General features: G+C 34.7%; 1 protein-coding gene across 1 annotated transcript in view; it reads left to right on the forward strand.

The window, feature by feature from the left end:
- Positions 1 to 17,950, forward strand: part of TMTC2 (transmembrane O-mannosyltransferase targeting cadherins 2) — a 432,486-nt gene that overhangs the window by 279,269 nt on the left and 135,267 nt on the right.

Below are 17,950 nucleotides of genomic sequence, written 5' to 3' on the forward strand. Positions count from 1 at the left end.
ATAGTTTATCGAATTCAAGTTAATACTTAATAGTGTTATTTTCTGAATCAGAAGTTTCCCCCAAATATACATGGTATGATTTAGAGAGTTATGATTTTGAAAATGAGAATAGAGAGTCATGATTTAAAAGATGAGAATAACTGAACCAACTTGTATGGTTTTCATTGATAAGGTTTTGGATCACAGTAGGTTTTTCAGAGTATTATTTTAGAGTAAGAACCGTATGTGAAGAAGGTAAATGTGCTACTATCATCATTCCTTTTCTACATTGAATAATTAGTTTAGTTGTCTTATTAGTCAGATAGTATGTAAGTTAGGACATGGATTTTTCTAGGTGCAAGAGGTCAGGATCTAGAATTTCTAATGAAATAATCCACCTATCGTCTGTGATTGCTCTGTGACTGCCTTATATAGTAAATTGTTACCATATCTGTTTGATAGTAGATACCACTGAGAAAAATTCCTATTCAGTATGTGACTCTTGGAAAAGAATCCCTACAGTTTAAAATGCCCTGCTGATTGATTAGCTTTGCTATTTCCACATAAAGGAGAGGAAAAAAAGTTGCTTTTGTCTTCAAATCAAATATTTTTCTCCAAAGCACAAATCGCAAACTCAGATTTTTCTTTTCTCATTAAACTTGGTTAAGTTGTTTACTATTTCTCTGCATATAAAATAAATGAGACTATGTAATCTTTCAGATTATTTGATGCTTCTTTTTTTAAATAATATCTTATAGAAAGCTAACTTTTAAAAAATTTTATTATGTTATGTTAGTCACCATACAGTACATCATTAGTTTTTGATGTAGTGTTCCATGATTCATTGTTTGCCTGTAATACCCAGTGCTCTATGCAATACGTGCCCTCCTTAATACCCATCGCCAGGATCACCCATCCCCTCCTCACCTAAGTGGTGTAAGGTGGTATCTCAATGTGGGTTTTGATTTCTCAAACTCAACACCCAACAAACAAATAATTAAGTCAAAACTTGGGCAGAAGACATGAATAGACACTTCTCCAAAGAAGACAAACAAATGGCTAACAGACACATGAAAAAATATTCGTCATCATTAGCCATCAGAGAAATTGAAATCAAAACCACATTGAGATACTACCTTACACTACGTAGAATGGCAGAAATTGACAAGGCAAGAAAAAACAAATGTTGGAGAGGATGTGAAGAAAGGGGAACCCTCTTCTACACTGTTGGTGGGAATACAAGTTGATGTAGCCACTTTGGAAAACAGTGTGGAGGTTCCTCAAAAAGTTAAAAATAGAGCTACCCTATGACCCAGCAATTGATGATTCTATATTCTGTGATTTGAGAAAATTGATAGTGGCTGTTTGGCTTGAGCACACACAAAAAAATCCCAAACCTTTCCAAACTAGAAAATACATGGCTAGGAAACATACTCACTTTCTCTTTTTCCTAAATAAGAAAAAATTCAGAAATAGTTTAGAAATAGAATGAGGCACAGGTCCGTAAACAGAAAAACAAACAAACAAAAAACATAGTTTGGCGAAGGTCAATATTTTCATTTCTTGTGTGTCAGGGAATCCCAGCCCCGTTAGCCCATACAGCATTGGAAGGATTTTTTACTCATGTGGAAGAGGGCCTAGGGTAATTTTAGTTGTGGTTTCTTTTCTCTTCTCTTTAGTATAATTACTAAATTACTAAATTTCTCTTCTCTTTAGTATAATTACTAAAAGGTTAAAATCTAGCTTCATTAAGTGTTCTTTTGCCGTCATGCTCTTAAGAATTAAAGCAGTAGCTTTCACGCTCTAGCATTTTACCATCAATCTATCTACCCCGCCCACTTACCCACCCATATACGTGTCCATAAAGCTTTGTGCGTAGTGTATAGATTTGTCAGTTGAACAATGGAATACTATGCAGCCATCAAAAGAAATGAAATCTTGCCATTTGCGATGACGTGGATGGAACTAGAGGGTATCATGCTTAGCGAAATAAGTCAATCGGAGAAAGACAACTATCATATGATCTCCCTGATATGAGGGAGAGGAGATGCAACATGGGGGGTTGAGGGGGTAGGAGAAGAGTAAATGAAACAAGATGGGATTGGGAGGGAGACAAACCATAAGTGACTCTTAATCTCACAAAACAAACTGAGGGTTGATGGGGGGAGGGGGTTGGGAGAGGGGGTGCGGTTATGGATATTGGGGAGGGTATGTGCTATGGTGAGTGTTGTGAAGTGTGTAAACCTGGCGATTCGCAGACCTGTACCCCTGGGGATAAAAATATATGTTTATAAAGCTGTAAAAAAAAAAAAAAGAAAGAAAGAAAGAAAGGATGAATACCCAAGTTTTGTAGCAACATGGACGGGACTGGAAGAGATTATGCTGAGTGAAATAAGTCAAGCAGAAAGAGTCAATTATCATATGGTTTCACTTATTTGAGGGAAATTGGAAGGGGAGGTGAACCATGAGAGACTATGGACTCTGAAAAACGATCTGAGAATTTTGTTAAGGGGTGGGGGGGTGGGAGGTTGGGGGCACCAGGTGGTGGGTATTGTAGAGGGCACGGATTGCATGGAGCACTGGGTGTGGTGCAAAAATAATGAATACTGTTATGCTGAAAAAATAAAAAATTAAAAAAAAAAAGAATCCTAGTAAAATAACACAGATTTTTTTGAAAAATATAAAAAAAAAAATAAAATAAAAAAAAAATCACAAGATTTGTCAGTTGAATTAACTTTTCTGTATTAATGCTGGATAGTTACTCATGTCAAAATGAATATTACAAGGATTGTTTTCTGTAGCTTTCTCTAAGGAGGCACAGTGGTTTTCATTTATGATTTTATTTTTAAGGTGAATGCATTGGAGGGCCTTCTTCCCAATTTTCCTGAATTATCAAGTAAGATGTCTTTCTTTAAATGAGGAAAGGACTCAGCTCCTTGGCAACGGACTGCATCTGGCATCTTTATTGTTAATAGGAAGTGTGGTACTCACTATAGTTAGTGATTGCAGAAAATTCATTCAATTATTTTATGCAAATAAATTTGATTGAAAATTCAGCTGGTACCTTGGGATCTGACTCTCATATGGTTACACAGATGCTGAGCACACACAGGCAGCCAACGATAAGTGTGTCCCTGGGGTTATTGCTTAGTCTTTTGTCTTATTTTTCATCATAGAAAGAGGTCATTTCACCCAGACTCTGAAAAGCACTCTAACAATTTGCAAGGGGAGAGTCCCAATATAATTTAAGATTCCACATTTCTTCTGTAATTATGGTGGCTGTCTTCTGTTTAATTTTAGGTGAGGGTCTATCAGCTGAGCAGATTTCGTAGTTTCAATTGTTCATGAAACTATAATTTTCTCAGAGTGAGTTCACCTCCTAATCAAATGGGTGAAATCCTCCGGGTATTTGCTTTAACTCCTAATACATTTTGATTAGCCTCCATTTGACAAGAGAAAAAAATAGCCCAGGAGATAAGCTGCCCTATCAGTTCATCAGTTTCATTAGTCTGTCAGCATGTGCTGATTATCCTATCAAGTTTATCAACAGCCTTGAATGTGTCTTCTAATTCACACATTTACATATTATTAGTGCCCTTTAGGGATCAGTGATGGATTATAATGTCTGTCTAGATTCAGCCTGTAAGTATGCATTTTTCTCAGGGCTCATTCAGTGACACTTTCATGACCACCGACCCCCCCCCCCCCCCTACATCCAGGCCCTTGTGTTTATATATACAAATATTCTCCTTTTTCCATTCTGTTTTCTAGTTTATTTGGAGGTTAGGAGCAATAAAGGAGTGTATGTGAAAAAATACAACTATATTTGAACGTTCTTTTTAGTGTCATAACTCAATTCATTGCAATTGCTTTTTTAAAAAACAAAACCAAACTCTTTAGGTCTTTGCATTTTCTCATCCTTTGAACATTTTATGAGAAACTTCTATTCTGTATGCTACATGCCAGTAGTCGACTTATCCTGAAACCAAATGAGCATATTTTCCCATTTGTGTATTAACAGAAAATAACAAGTTTGATTCATTTGCTTCCCCAACTTAAATGTTTCTATATTTTATCCTGTGGGTTTTTTTTGTTTGTTTTTTGTTTGTTTTTGTTGTTTTTTGTTTTGTTTTGTTTTTTGGTGGCAATGCCTAAGTAAACTTAAAAAAAAAACTAAAATATATTTTCATTTTTCTCTTTGATTTCATAGAACCATAAAGGAGATCCTAAGTATTATTTTATAAGTAAATAAACTTTCAGCTAGGTGTCTTTTGTAATTGGCAGGGCATTTGAATACATGAAATAAGAGATCACATCACAAAATAACTGTTGAAATTGCTCCTAGCCAGTTATGTCTTTATTTCTGTGGGCCTCAGTTTCTTCTTGAGACAATAGCTAGGGTTAAATGAAGATTCACTATGGTATGAAGTCATAAGGGTTCACATTATGGCTTTGACATTTAAGATAAGTGACTTTGAGCAAAATACTTAACTGAAGCTTCCCTATCTATAAGATGGCCATAATAGAACCATTAGTTTGAGGATCGATCTTAGTGAAAAGTACAGCATTTTGGACCAAATGCCCAACATGGTGGGTGTTTCATATTACCGTCCATTGTAGTCACTGTCTTTTCTGAAGGCCCGTAAGCCCCAAAAGTCTTTGGTTGTATTCTGTCAGGTCTTTTTATATTTAGCAAAGTGAGTATGATTTCTTTATAAATAAGATTTTGTCTTAGTGATGACTTTCAACAAGGATTGCATTTAGTTCTGTCCTGTCTACAGTTTTGGGTTTTTTCTCATGAAGTTCATTTTCCTTTGTCTCTCAGCATCCACAGTCACAATCCATCTAGTAGCCTTAACTATGCTAACCTGAAGTGAAACAGCATACTCAGCTAATGCCCAATTGACTTAATTCCATTAATAGAGTACACCCTTTAAATTAAAATTGTCATATTTAGGTTAGATTTCTTCTCCTTTCCTGTCAAGACTTATTTTTTCCTCTGAACTTAGTAAAACTTTTTCTTTTTTCTGACATCCATTGTAGCCCTTGATTGAATCTCGGTTTTTCCTCTTCTCAAATTATATTTTATTTTAGGATCATAGAATGTTAGAGATGGAAGATTCTTATCTTGAAAAGTCCTCCTAATATAATCTCTTTTACTTTATGAAGTAGGAATTAATACCCAAAGAGTTGAGCTGATTTTTTTAGGATTATAGTTTGTGTTGAAACCAAAAGGTAGTTTTTAAAGATTTAAAAACTTTTTTCTTTTTAAAGGTTTTATTAATTTGAGAGAGAGATAGAGATAGCCAGAGAGAGCATGAGTGGGGAGGAGAGGAAGAAGCAGGCTCCCTGCTCCCTGGGGCTTGATCCCAGGATCCTGAGATCATGACCTGAGCTGAAGGCTGATGCTTAACCAACTGAGCCACATAGGCACCCATAAGATTTTTTTAATTTTTACGTGATCTCTATATCCAACATGGAGCTCACACTCACAACCCCAAGATCAAGAATTGCATGCTCCGACTGATTGAGCCAACCCAGCACCCCAGAAGGGTAGTTTCCTGATTCACATTCAAATGCTTTTTCTATTTAGCCCTTGTGTATTACTGAAGTTGACACATTATTTTCTATGTCAGTATAGCTTTTATTTACCAATTTAAAAATCAGCAAAATATCTGTAGATGTATATGTCTTATTCTTTGTCCAAATACATTAAAAACCTCTTTATTTTTACTAAGAATGAGAAAAACACCTACAAAAATGAAATATGTAGGATATTAAAATTTTTTTAATGTAGGATGATTTTTAACCATCTTCAGTTTTTCCTTTTTCTCTATAATTGTTTATTTACCTTATTGTATATATGAAAATATTGCTTTTGAATATTCCTGAGATTATCGAAAACTAAATTAGACTGTAACTTTAAATTACTTTTATCACTTTGAGCCCTTTTAATCCCAAAGGTCATTTTAAGCCTATTTACTATTTAAAATAAAATTACTTGGCTTTCTCAATGCAAAGTAATTGTTGGGTTAATTATATTAGCAATTTAGGCCATTTCATCTGGGTAATATATCTTGAGAACAAAAGGGCATAATGTGTTGCCTGGAGTAAGAATCTAGAATTATTGCCTTGCCATTACAGTGTATAATTGGTATGTTCAGAATAACCTCTGTGTGCAAAAAAAATGTTTTCTAAGTCACAAGTGCTAGGTGGAGGTTACAGAGGTGGTAGTGGTATGACATGAAATAACCCATATGGTTCCTGTTCTCATGAAACTTTCTAGGTGATTTCACAGTTGGGCTGGAGCTCCTCAGTACCTTTCCTTAGTATGTTAACGCCTATAAATAAGAGGGAAAATTATATTACTCTAACTCAAGAATATTTTATCTATAACTTTAGGCTATGCTATGTTGTCTGGACCAAACCAAACAAACTGGAAAATCCTCTTTTTTATTTCTAATGTGACACTGGTTGTCACAATTTGCATACATATTTATATTTTCCTCTTCTTTAAAAAAAATGTGTTTACAATGGGTAACATGCTTTTTATGTTAGAGAGAGATTATACTTTTCTTCCATGGGAATGGCAGGATCCATTGGTGTCTATTGCCTTATTCCCCTTTATTTTGATCTTACCATTTTGATTCTCTTATTCCTGAAAATTTCTCATTTTTTTTAACACACATCCCTATTACTTATGAAATCCCAGCTCAGTGATAGAAAATATATTTTTCTCCCTCAGCCTGTAACTAACAAATCTCTTACATGTATAGATTTGAAATTGAAAAGATGTTTTCTCCTCATATTCTCTAGTAAGGAGGGAGGAATCTTTTTAATTTTCAGTTTTGTTTTAAAAACCTCAGCTCTTTAATTATGAGAGATTTCCTTAAATTTTATTGAGCCAGTCAGAGAGAATGGGGAAAGAAACAATGAATAGGGAACACAGTGAATTTATTAGAGCAATTTTTGGATCAAAAAGCTGGTTCAAACTTTAGAACTGTATTTTTAAGAAAGAGACCTATGAAATAAAAGAGCCAAGTGTCATAAATGGCTACTAGTGATCTTCAGATTCCTTATTCTTGGGTGAGAACTGACACACAAAATGTCAAATGCCCTTCCTGAAAACAACATGCAAAAATTCTCCCTTGAAAATTTACCCTAACTCCACTTGAAATAGTGTACATTACATGCTGAATTCAGTTGGTAGAATGGCTATAAATGATTCTGTTTTTCTCTCAGCCTTCTGTATGTCTAGTTTTTTTTAACTGAATCATTTATTTTTGCTGGATTATTCTAATGCATGTGTGTGTGTGTGTGCCTCACCTTGTTTTAGAATCCATTTAGAATCAAGATATTCAGAATAGATTTTTGACGTGGTGGTTCATATGCTTAATGTTTTCTTCTGTGACTGGCTGTTCTTAAGTGGCTTGCTCAAGGCATTTAGCATGCTGACTGTGAAAGAAATGGTTTTCAACTGTGTCAGATTTGAACTTCACATCCTTCAAGTGTGGAAGCATTAACACCCCGGTAGTGTTAAGCTTTTTATACCATCTGCTTCCCCTGTTTTGAGTTCTGGTGATTTTCCTATGATTGCTTCCACTGGCACTCTTTGAAAATTAGTGAGTCAGCCCTACAAATATGAGCATGACCATATAATTGGATTAGCCTTGATGTATGTACCTCCCAAAAGATTACGGACTTCTAGTTTTTAAGATAAGTCTCTTTATTGCACTTTGCTTTTTTTCATTGTCAGAAAGGAAAAGACCAGGAGATCAGTGTTAGGTGTGTAGTTTATGAGTCCAGAAAAGTGAAATATAAACCTGAGCAATTTTAGAAGTTCACTTCGTAAGATATGGAACCAACAAGATAAGGAAATCATGAACTTTTGGCTATGTATCACAAAAGAATAAAGATATAAAATATATGTTCAGAATCTGTAAAATTTTTTTTCTCAAAATTCATTTTACATTATAAAACTGCAGTGGTTTAATTTTCTTCTTTTTACCATTCACTCTTGGTACAGATTCTATATTATGTGCTATGGTTACAGACATTAATTTGCAAGGCATTACTCTGTACACTACAGAGGCCAGCATCTAGTTCAGCTGCATTAAATAGGTAATATATTTTGTTTAAAGTTTCAATTAAATGCAGGACCAGAAGATATATGGTCCCTATGGGGAGTTTGAACACTTTCATGCCAATAGTAGAGTTGCTAAGAATCATGCTTGGTCTAGATGTCACTTGCTTTCCTGGAAATATGATATGAGACAGTTGATTATATTTCATTGCTATTAAAACCACATGAGCCCACCTGTTACATTAATTCATACTTTTGCCAGTTTAGTGGTAAAGGAAAAGATTGAAGTTTCAAAACTTTATTTTTAAATTGAGTTACAAGGAAATGAATACACTCAAATTAATGCCTAATTATATCCTTATTCTCTGATTTCCAGAGTTTCACTATTTCTTCTTGAAAAAAAAAAAAAAGTTTTCTGATGCTTCAGTAGGAATGAGGAAAAAACAAAACAAAACATATATTTTACTCTTTTATTGGGCAATATCCATGAATTGAATCTTTTACTCAGAAGTAAATATGTATTGGCTTATTTTTTTTTTTAAAAGATTTTATTTATTTATTTGACAGAGAGATCACAAGTAGACAGAGAGGCAGGCAGAGAGAGAGAGAGAGAGAGAGAGGGAAGCAGGCTCCCCGCCAAGCAGAGAGCCCGATGTGGGGCTCAATCCCAGGACCCTGAGATCATGACCTGAGCCGAAGGCAGCGGCTTAACCCACTGAGCCACCCAGGCGCCACTGTATTGGCTTATTCTTTAAAAAATTGAGGTGATATTATGTTATACTTGGGAAATTAACTAGACTTCAAAATCTGCCATTCTTAAAAGATGCCAGTTTTGATAACATTTAGGTGAAATGGGTATAATCCTGAGTAAGAAGAAAATCTTGTTATAAGGGATACAATTTTGAAGGTCAGTGTCAAGGAAACTGTAAGTTGAATGTATTTAGAATAGTCAAGTAATACAAATAAAGTTTAAAATTAAACATTACTTTGGGTGCCTGGCTGCCTCATTCGGAAGACCATGTGACTGTTAGTCTCAGGGTTGTGAGTTGGAGCCCCACACTGGGTGTACAGATTACTTTAAAAATAAATAAGTATACTTAAAAATAAATGAAATTAAATACATTAGTAATTGTATATACTTTGCTGTGTATGTATTTGTATCTGTTTTTCCTAAGAGGTAGGGAAAGACTGTTTTCTACATAAAAATCAATCATTTAACTTCCCAAATGAGCTGTTACTTAGTTTTAATTTTATCTACACTGATAGAAGCTATTGTTATACTCAAATTGAATAAAGAATTTAAAAAGAGCATACAAAGTTTTCTTCCAGAATGCAAGTCTTGTTTGCCAACATGTTACCTATGGGCATGGAGTTTTTGAGCTGTTCTAGAATCTTATTTTCAAATAATCATTACAAATAGGGTGAATTTTTAAGTACCTGACATATCTTAGCAAGTACTATTCATATAAAAAAGATAGTATAAAATAAATTATTCATTATGTATTGTAGAGACATATTGCTTGATCCAGAAATACATATGCAATACATTCCCAAGAAGATAAGTGTAAATCTGAAAATGCTTTTAATTATACTCTTCTGATATCTTCCTGCAAATATTCAAGTCTTATTTCTTGAAATACCATTATTTTCATTAATTCTTTAAAGGCTTGTACAACATTTATTCATTCTTTTAACATTTTCCAGTGTAAACTTTGATTTTTAAAACCTATTTTAGCACTTCCTTGTATTTCTGCTGATCCCTAATTATTTTAATTGTATTAAGCCATTTTACTTACTCCAGTGTAGTTTTTTTGAAAACAGTATTTTATTTTGGGGGAGGGGATCATCACCTCCACCAACATGCACATGAAAACATACACAGTCTCATTTCTATATTTTGAAAAATTCTGAGCATTTAAAAGGATTGGCTCCAATATTTGTTGATTATTTTTAGTGATTTATTTCCCTGAAAACATGAAGGGGATTGATTAGCCTAAGCAACTCCAGGATCTCCAGTTGCATGTAGAGAAATATTGACACAGGCTCCTGGCTTTTTTCCAAGTTAACTTTTGATGGCATATCAGATGTTTCCTGTATATAACCTTAACACTAGAAATTAGGAACCCTTTTAACTTTCACTGAGGTTTAAACACTTTCTTGATGATACGTTTTTTTTTGTTTTGTTTTGTTTTTTTACTTAATGAGATGTGTATTCAGTTTTTTCCCTGCATTTCTTCTTTTTGCTTATAACTAAACCTCTCTGGTTTACAGGTTTCTTCTTAAGTTGGATGCAGTAGGACTTGGTGAAGCGTTAACATGTTGAACCTTTTCATGACCCTCCTTAATTTAGACTCGTATTTCATTTTACTTCTAATCCCTTCACCCTGGTGGAAGAAGTGATAATTGTTGAAATCTGGTGTCAAATACAAAACAGCCTCTAATTTCTGTAACCACTTTAATTTCTTTATCTTTTCCTGCTCTGTACAGTAGCTACTGAGCATTTCCCATCAGAACTAATGTATTTAAGGCAACTGGACTGTATTATTTTACAAGGATAAGATCAGGCCGAGGAAAGGACTAGGGTGGGAGTGTAAAAGATTCACAAAATTTGACAACCTGTAGTTATAGCAAGTTGATGACATATATAAATAAAAAAAAGCCAGACTCCCTAAGGTTTCTATGTTAATGCCAACACAGCAAAGTAAAAAGTGAGAATTAAAATCACAGCAAGGGGGCGCCTGGGTGGCTCAGTGGGTTAAGCCGCTGCCTTCGGCTCAGGTCATGATCTCGGGATCCTGGGATCGAGTCCCGCGTCGGGCTCTTTGCTCGGCGGGGAGCCTGCTTCCCTCTCTCCCTCTCCGCCTGCCTCTTTGTCTACTTGTGATCTCTCTCTGTCAAATAAAATAAAATAAGATTTTAGAAAGATTCTAGAAAAAGAAATTACTTGGAAATTTCTCTTCAATGACATACTTGGTAAAAACACATCTAAATCTTAAGTTGGTACATAATTGGATCAATTATTTTTCAGGTGTTTATCAAGAGTCTTTGGAACCAGAGCCTTCTGAACTTAGGTTGGAGGAGAGATAAAGAAACGTAGGATTTTGTGTCTGGCTCGACACATCTCCCAGTCTGGTTTGAGATCAGGAATATTATAAAAATAATATTTTATTATTAATAATAATAATTAAAGGGAGGGGACTTGAATACATTGTAGAACTGAGTACTTGAATAGGGAAACTCAATTTTCTAAAAATTGCCCTTTTAAATTGATTCATAAATTATAGTTTAATAGCAATAAACATTTCAGAAAGAATTTTATCAAAAATTTGACAAAATGATTCTAAAGTTTATTTGGTAGACTTAACAGGAAAATAGAGCCAAGAAAGGATAGAGAAAAAATAATGGGAGAGACATGCTCTACCCAATATTAAAATATCAGAAAAACCTGTAGTAGTTAGAGTAGTGTTGTACACATTACACACAATTAGAATTTACAGGTTTTTTTAGATAATGTAAAATTAAATGTTAGTGAGGAAACAGAGTTGATTGGGGACAATTGATTAAATGATGCTTGCAAAAATAAAATTAGACCTCTCACATTATATGACAGATGTATTTCATATGGAATAAGTAGCTAACTTTAATAATAAAGCTACATAATTAGAATATATGGCCCTATTATAAAGAATTTTTATGCGTAAAAGTCCTTGACAAGACTACAAAGGAAAATAATTTGCATAAATAAAAGTTAAAGTAGTCTGACATGAAAAACCATTTTGACCTTCTTTTGCATACAAAAGGGAAAGGTATAGTTGAAAAATGGCTTAAAACTATAAAAAAAAAAAAACCCAATGACCTGCAAATAAAAAATATTCATGGCCAAAAGGTTGTGGAAAAAATTTGGAAAAATATATGAATTTGAAATGATAGCTTTTTTTCTTTTTCAAACGGACATTTAAAAATGTATCACAATCTCATTTTCCTGGGGACTTAGGAAAGTTGTTCTCCTTATATAATATTTGTGGAAGTGAAATTGGTACCGTATTTTGGTGGGCTGAGTAGGGAGTCCCACACGGGCCTCCATCCCAGAACCCCTGAATCAAGACCTGAGCCAAAGGCAGATGCTTAACTGGTTGAGCCACCCAGGCACCCTGAAATTACCTTTTTAAACACAAAATAAATGAAGTATAAGTACTAGAAAGTTTTTGTGTTGTTTGATGTGCTCTGAAACATCAAATTTTGGAAACTTAAACACGTTTCCTTGTCACTTGACTGTAAGTACCATGAAGGTAGAAATGAATAATATCCCATTAATCTTTATGCTTACTGTCGTACGCATTATCCATGATGGTTACCCTAAATTGGTGTGAGAGACAGCACTGAAGAGTAAAAAGAAACATTTACAACTACTCAATTATTATAAATTTTGAGTAAAGCATGATCACTTTTGGTAAACATGGTCACAAAAGTTGGGGATTTTTATTTTTTTTAGTTTTTTTTAAAATAAGGAAATGGGAGATAGGAGAATGAGATGAAAACAGTTGAAAGGTACAGACTTCCAGTAAAAGATACATAAGTTCTGGGGACGTGATGTTCTACCTGATGGCTACCATTAATGCCACTCTATGGCATATTTGAAAGTTGCTAAGCAAGCAGATCCTGAAAGTTCTTATCACAGGAAGAGAAAATGTTGTTTTTCTTTTTTAAAAACTTATGTCAGATGATGAATGTTAACTGAACTCATTGTGGTGATCATTTCACAGCATACGAAATCAAGCCATTGTGCTCTCCACCAAACTTAGACAGGGTTGTATGTTAATTATATCTCAGTAAAATGGCCAGAAAAAAAAAAAATAGAGAATCTAAACTGAGTCTTCACACAGAAATATACTACTGAGCAGGGACAGGAGAAACAGAAGGTAACTCTAGCTGGTATGGGTGGTATGTCCCATTACCTACTCTATTCTTTATCTGCAAGCCAGAGCTGTCCAGTAACTTGAAACATGAGAATCAGTGAGATCTGGGCTATTACATCATCAATAATCCAGCATTCTTCCCTTTAAGGAGTTAGCTTTTTCCTGCGTTGTTTAGACCTAGGGCTTTTTAGGGAGGGAAGAGTGACATTATTTGTTCTACATCTGAAACTGGTTTATATCTGCTTGAAGCCAGCCTGGAGATATCCAAATCCCTTTTGTCTGCAAGTGAATCGGAAATAAATCTGGGTGATGAACCTGATCACTACATCATCACAGCAAATCTTCTCATTCTTATAAAAGTGCCTCTATTATGTCATTTTTTTTTTTTTTCCGGATGAGAAGGAAAAATAGTCATCATTGCTTCTTTCCTCCTGGGTGCCATAAACATTTTTTTTCTATTATTCTAAGTTAAGAGGAATTACCACACCAGAGAAGATGACTTAAATTAAGGCCACTCCCCCCACTCTATTCCTGATCAAGTTTTTTCACTTCCTTCCTTATTGAATGTAACATTTTCTTTTCTTGTGGCCATTTCTTCATAGGATTTTTATGATTTTAATATTTTAATCAAGCTTGAAGGATTACATATATATCCTTCTCTTCTAAAACTGAATCCACTGATGACACTTTTTGCAGTTATTTTATCTCCTCTCTATTTTTTTTAATAGTATTTGGACAGAATGGTACAGTAGAAGGAGCTAGAGAGAACCCTGATCTGAATCCTGAACTGGCATTTGTTTAGTTTTGAACCTTGAACAAGTTGCTTAATCTCAGTGAGCCACGGTCTTGTCATTTGTGAAATGAGACTGATGTTAATTACAGCGTAGGGATAATAAAGTATAAATATGTTTAAGACATTAGTAGGTATTTGATAAATAATCAGGTTTGTATGGTAGGCAGCTTGATGCCTTGTAGAAAAACATGAGCTTTAGAGCCATTCAAACTTTTAGAATAGGGTTATTAACTGTCCTTGAGCAAGTCATTTGTAGTTCCCGAGCCTTCCTCCTCATCCATAAAATGAGTCCTCTAATCCCTAGTACGAATTAAAAGTGAGAAATGTGATGCTTCTACATTTTCAGTGGTAGGTGCGTATCTAGTTCTTGTCAATATATTGTTTGTTCTCTACATCTCTATTGAGTCACTTTTTTTTTTAAGATTTTATTTATTTATTTGACAGACAGAGATTACAAGTAGGCAGAGAGGCAGGCAGAGAGAGAGGGGGAAGCAGGCTCCCTGCTGAGCAGAAAGCCTGACCCCGGGGGTCAATCCCAGGACCCTGGGATCATGACCTGAGCCAAAGGCAGAGGACTTAACCCACTAAGCCACCCAGGCACCCCTATTGAGTCACTTTTAAAACATATTTAAATTCATCCATTATCTTTTTCTTGCATTTTAAGGTTTGCATCTTGATTTCATTACCACTTTTATAGGCTGCTTTTGTGTTAAGATTAGCCGTAGAATTCAAGTGCATCTCCTAGGATCCATATTCTCCTCTTTAACAGTTGAGTAACATATGCAGCAGAAGTATTTTTAAAGGTCATCTATAGATTATTATTGTTCTTCCTTATTCCTTTAATTCTTTTTTTTTTTTTTTAAGATTTTATTTATTTATTTGTCAGAGAGAGAGGGAGAGAGAGCAAGCACAGGCAGACAGAATGGCAGGCAGAGGCAGAGGGAGAAGCAGGCTCCCTGATGAGCAAGGAGCCCGATGTGGGACTCGATCCTAGGATGCTGGGATCATGACCTGAGCCAAAGGCAGCTGCTTAACCAACTGAGCCACCCAGGTGTCCCTTATTCCTTTAATTCTGTAGATAAGGCCAAGGCACAGTGAAATGATCTTGATGGGCAATGTATCACAAGCTAGAAAACAATTTTCCAGGAGTGAGAAAGAGTATACTTTTCCCCTGAGCCAGGAAATTGACAAGTTTGTGATTGTTCCCTACAGCAGGTTAAAGCAGCGTGCTTGGAGGTCAGGTCGTCCTCGGTTTGAATTCCAGCTTTACCACTTTCAACCTTTAGGACTTGGTTTTATTCAGCCACCCAGGTTCTGAATGTTCTCATCTGTAAAACCCAGGGAAAGACATTCACTAATAAAAAATGAGATTCGTGTATAAAGCAACTAATATAGAGATTGGAAATCATTTCATCTTGCAAACCAAATCTGAACAGTTAGTTAGTGGTAGTTGAATGGGAGTAATGTGTGAAGGCTTCTCGTGGGGCTGAGTGAGAGAACATTCTACACGCCCGAAGATAGAGATTGAGAGGAGTAGGTGCTCATAAGTCAGGCATGCGCCCCCTATGGCTTGCTACCCTAACTCATAATAAACATTCAGTGAACGATTATCATGGTTATTACTGAGATACAGTGAATGATTATGTGAAGTGTTTCTGAGAGGTAATGGGTAGTACCTAAGTAGGCTGGTCATTTACATTTTTCATTTACTGCCACGAGGCATTATTACATTATATTTCTTATAGCCCTTTCATATTTCCCCATTTTACAAGTTTTTCAAATGTGGATTATTACTGAAGAAAATGAGCCAGCCACTAATTATTTAGCAAGTTAGTATTTCATCTCAAAATAGCTTTTAATAATAGATTTATGACTTGGGAAAAATAGAACACTTTGTGAAATGATCTTCAGACAACAACTTAAATATACACATTTCAGTCTCAAAACACTATGGAATTGGGGTTCTCTCACCTTTTTTTGTACAGAATACCTATTGTTTCCTATTCTACAAATTAGCTGAATTTTTAGAAATGAAAAGTAGAAGTTACGTTAACGGTAATGATGGTACAGCTTCTATAAGCTGACCTGTGAGCACTTGAAGACCCAAACGGGCATTTCAGGCTGATTCCAGACAGAATCTCTAATCCCTCCCATCTTTTAATTCTAACTCTGACTTTAGTCTGTGTTTTCTACTGGCTTTAGAATCCACTGTAGAGATCAATATTTAGGTATAACTTGCCTTTAGTTGCTTTAAATTTATCAATACTTTAGGGGTTATTGCATTTTTGTTACATAAATCATACTTAGTATTTTTGTAGTATGAAGAAATGGTTTGCTTTTCCTAAAAAAAAGGAAAAAAAAATTACTGTTTGGTTTTTTGGGGAAACATTCGTAAGCTCAACATGGCAAAAAAGAAAAAAATCTATTTGACAGTGTTTTCATTTTTATAGAGATATTTTAATAGCAATACAAAATTACAGAAATACGAAAATTAAAAAATTCAAGACTAATCCTACCACCACGGTGAGCATTATTGTGTATTCCATTCTTTTGGTCTTTGCTTCAGTATTTCTTGCCATGCACACAAGTACTCTGTTTAATCTAATCAAATTCTTAAATGCAAACATATTTTAAGTTTTAGATTAAAGGAAAACATTTCCAACTATCATTTTCATGACAGTAGAGTTTAAGAACTGTTCCAAGAACTAGAAATACATTGATGTGTTTGAGTAGTATATACAATTTCGTGCATATTACAGATTTGTCACCAGTATTTTTTACTAATGAGCCAAGCAAAGGGCACTCAAAAGGTCAGGAGACTCAAATCAACAGTACATCAAACATATCTGTATTGACAGCACTGTGGTAAAACAAAGAGAAAATGATTTAAATAAAAGGAAGCTAGTTCTCCCTTTGAAGCAAAGATGTATAGCCAATGTGGGTAATATATTTAGGAAAAGCCTCTGATTATGCCTCTAAATGGAGTAAGCTGTCATCATTATGATTAGTTAAGCTATAAATGGTCTGTTTGGCAAATAATTCAGGTTACCAGTCTATTACCTGTTCTTAGAAATTGAGGTACCGTCTATATTTGCAGTGGTTATTAAAACTATAATGCTTAACTTAAATACACAAATCAACTTAAAATATAATATTCTTATCAGGTAAATATTCTTCTGTACTATAAGCAAATAAGGGAGACGGGTAATAATAAGTAGAGAACTGATAGACTTTTGGCTTTATTTCCAGTTTTTTAGTTTTCGTTTTTCTCTTGCTTGTGTTAGTGAAATGATCTTTGACAGGTAACATTTGCATAACTTGGAAATAATAACGGATGGCTGAAAATCTTCAGACTAGCTTTGTATATAGTACTGGGCATGCTGAATAATTATCATATATTCACTGGATTTTCCAAGTGATACTCAGAAATTTTATTAAAATATAACCTGCAAATGATTTCTGAAAAAAATCTAGCACCAGTGCTTAATACAAAATATTTCTCACTCCTCCAACTAATCTTATTTCCTCAACAATGTTGTAAATCTTGGCAGGACCTTATTCTCTTTGTCTAGGTCTTCATACTTCTCTCTACTTAGTATTTATTCTATAAATACCTGAATTTCTGAAGGAATAAATGAGGATAAAAAATACTTGAATACTTAAATTCTTGAGTTTCTAAAGGAATAAATGTGAATTAAAAAGAACAACTGTACATAAAAAAGAACAAACTTATCTTTTTTTTAAAAGATTTATTTCAGAGAACCAGAGCATGTGGCGGGGGGAGAGGCAGAGAGAGGAAGAGCATCTCAAGCGGACTGCCCCCTCCAAGCTGAGCACAGAGCCCAGTGTGGGGCCCAGTCTCACAACCCTGGGATCATGACCTGAGCTGAAATCAAGAATTGAACGCTCAATCAGCTGAGCCACTCAGGCACCCCCAAACCTATCTTTAGGAAAAAGAAAAAGACAAAGAGCCTATGCTTGTGGTTAAAAACCAAAGCTTTATTAGTTACTAAATTTTTAAATTTAGCCATTTCACTTAATCTCTCCAAACACAAGTTTTCCTATTTGAAAAATGGAAATTCTGATGACTTTTTGGGAATCAGATGAGATAATGGGTGAAAGTCCATGCCACAACATCTGACATTTTATGGAAGGGAAACATGATGTGACTCCATTGCA

This window comes from Lutra lutra, chromosome 8 (genome assembly GCF_902655055.1).
Source record: "Lutra lutra chromosome 8, mLutLut1.2, whole genome shotgun sequence".
NCBI classification, from domain to species: Eukaryota; Metazoa; Chordata; class Mammalia; order Carnivora; family Mustelidae; genus Lutra; species Lutra lutra.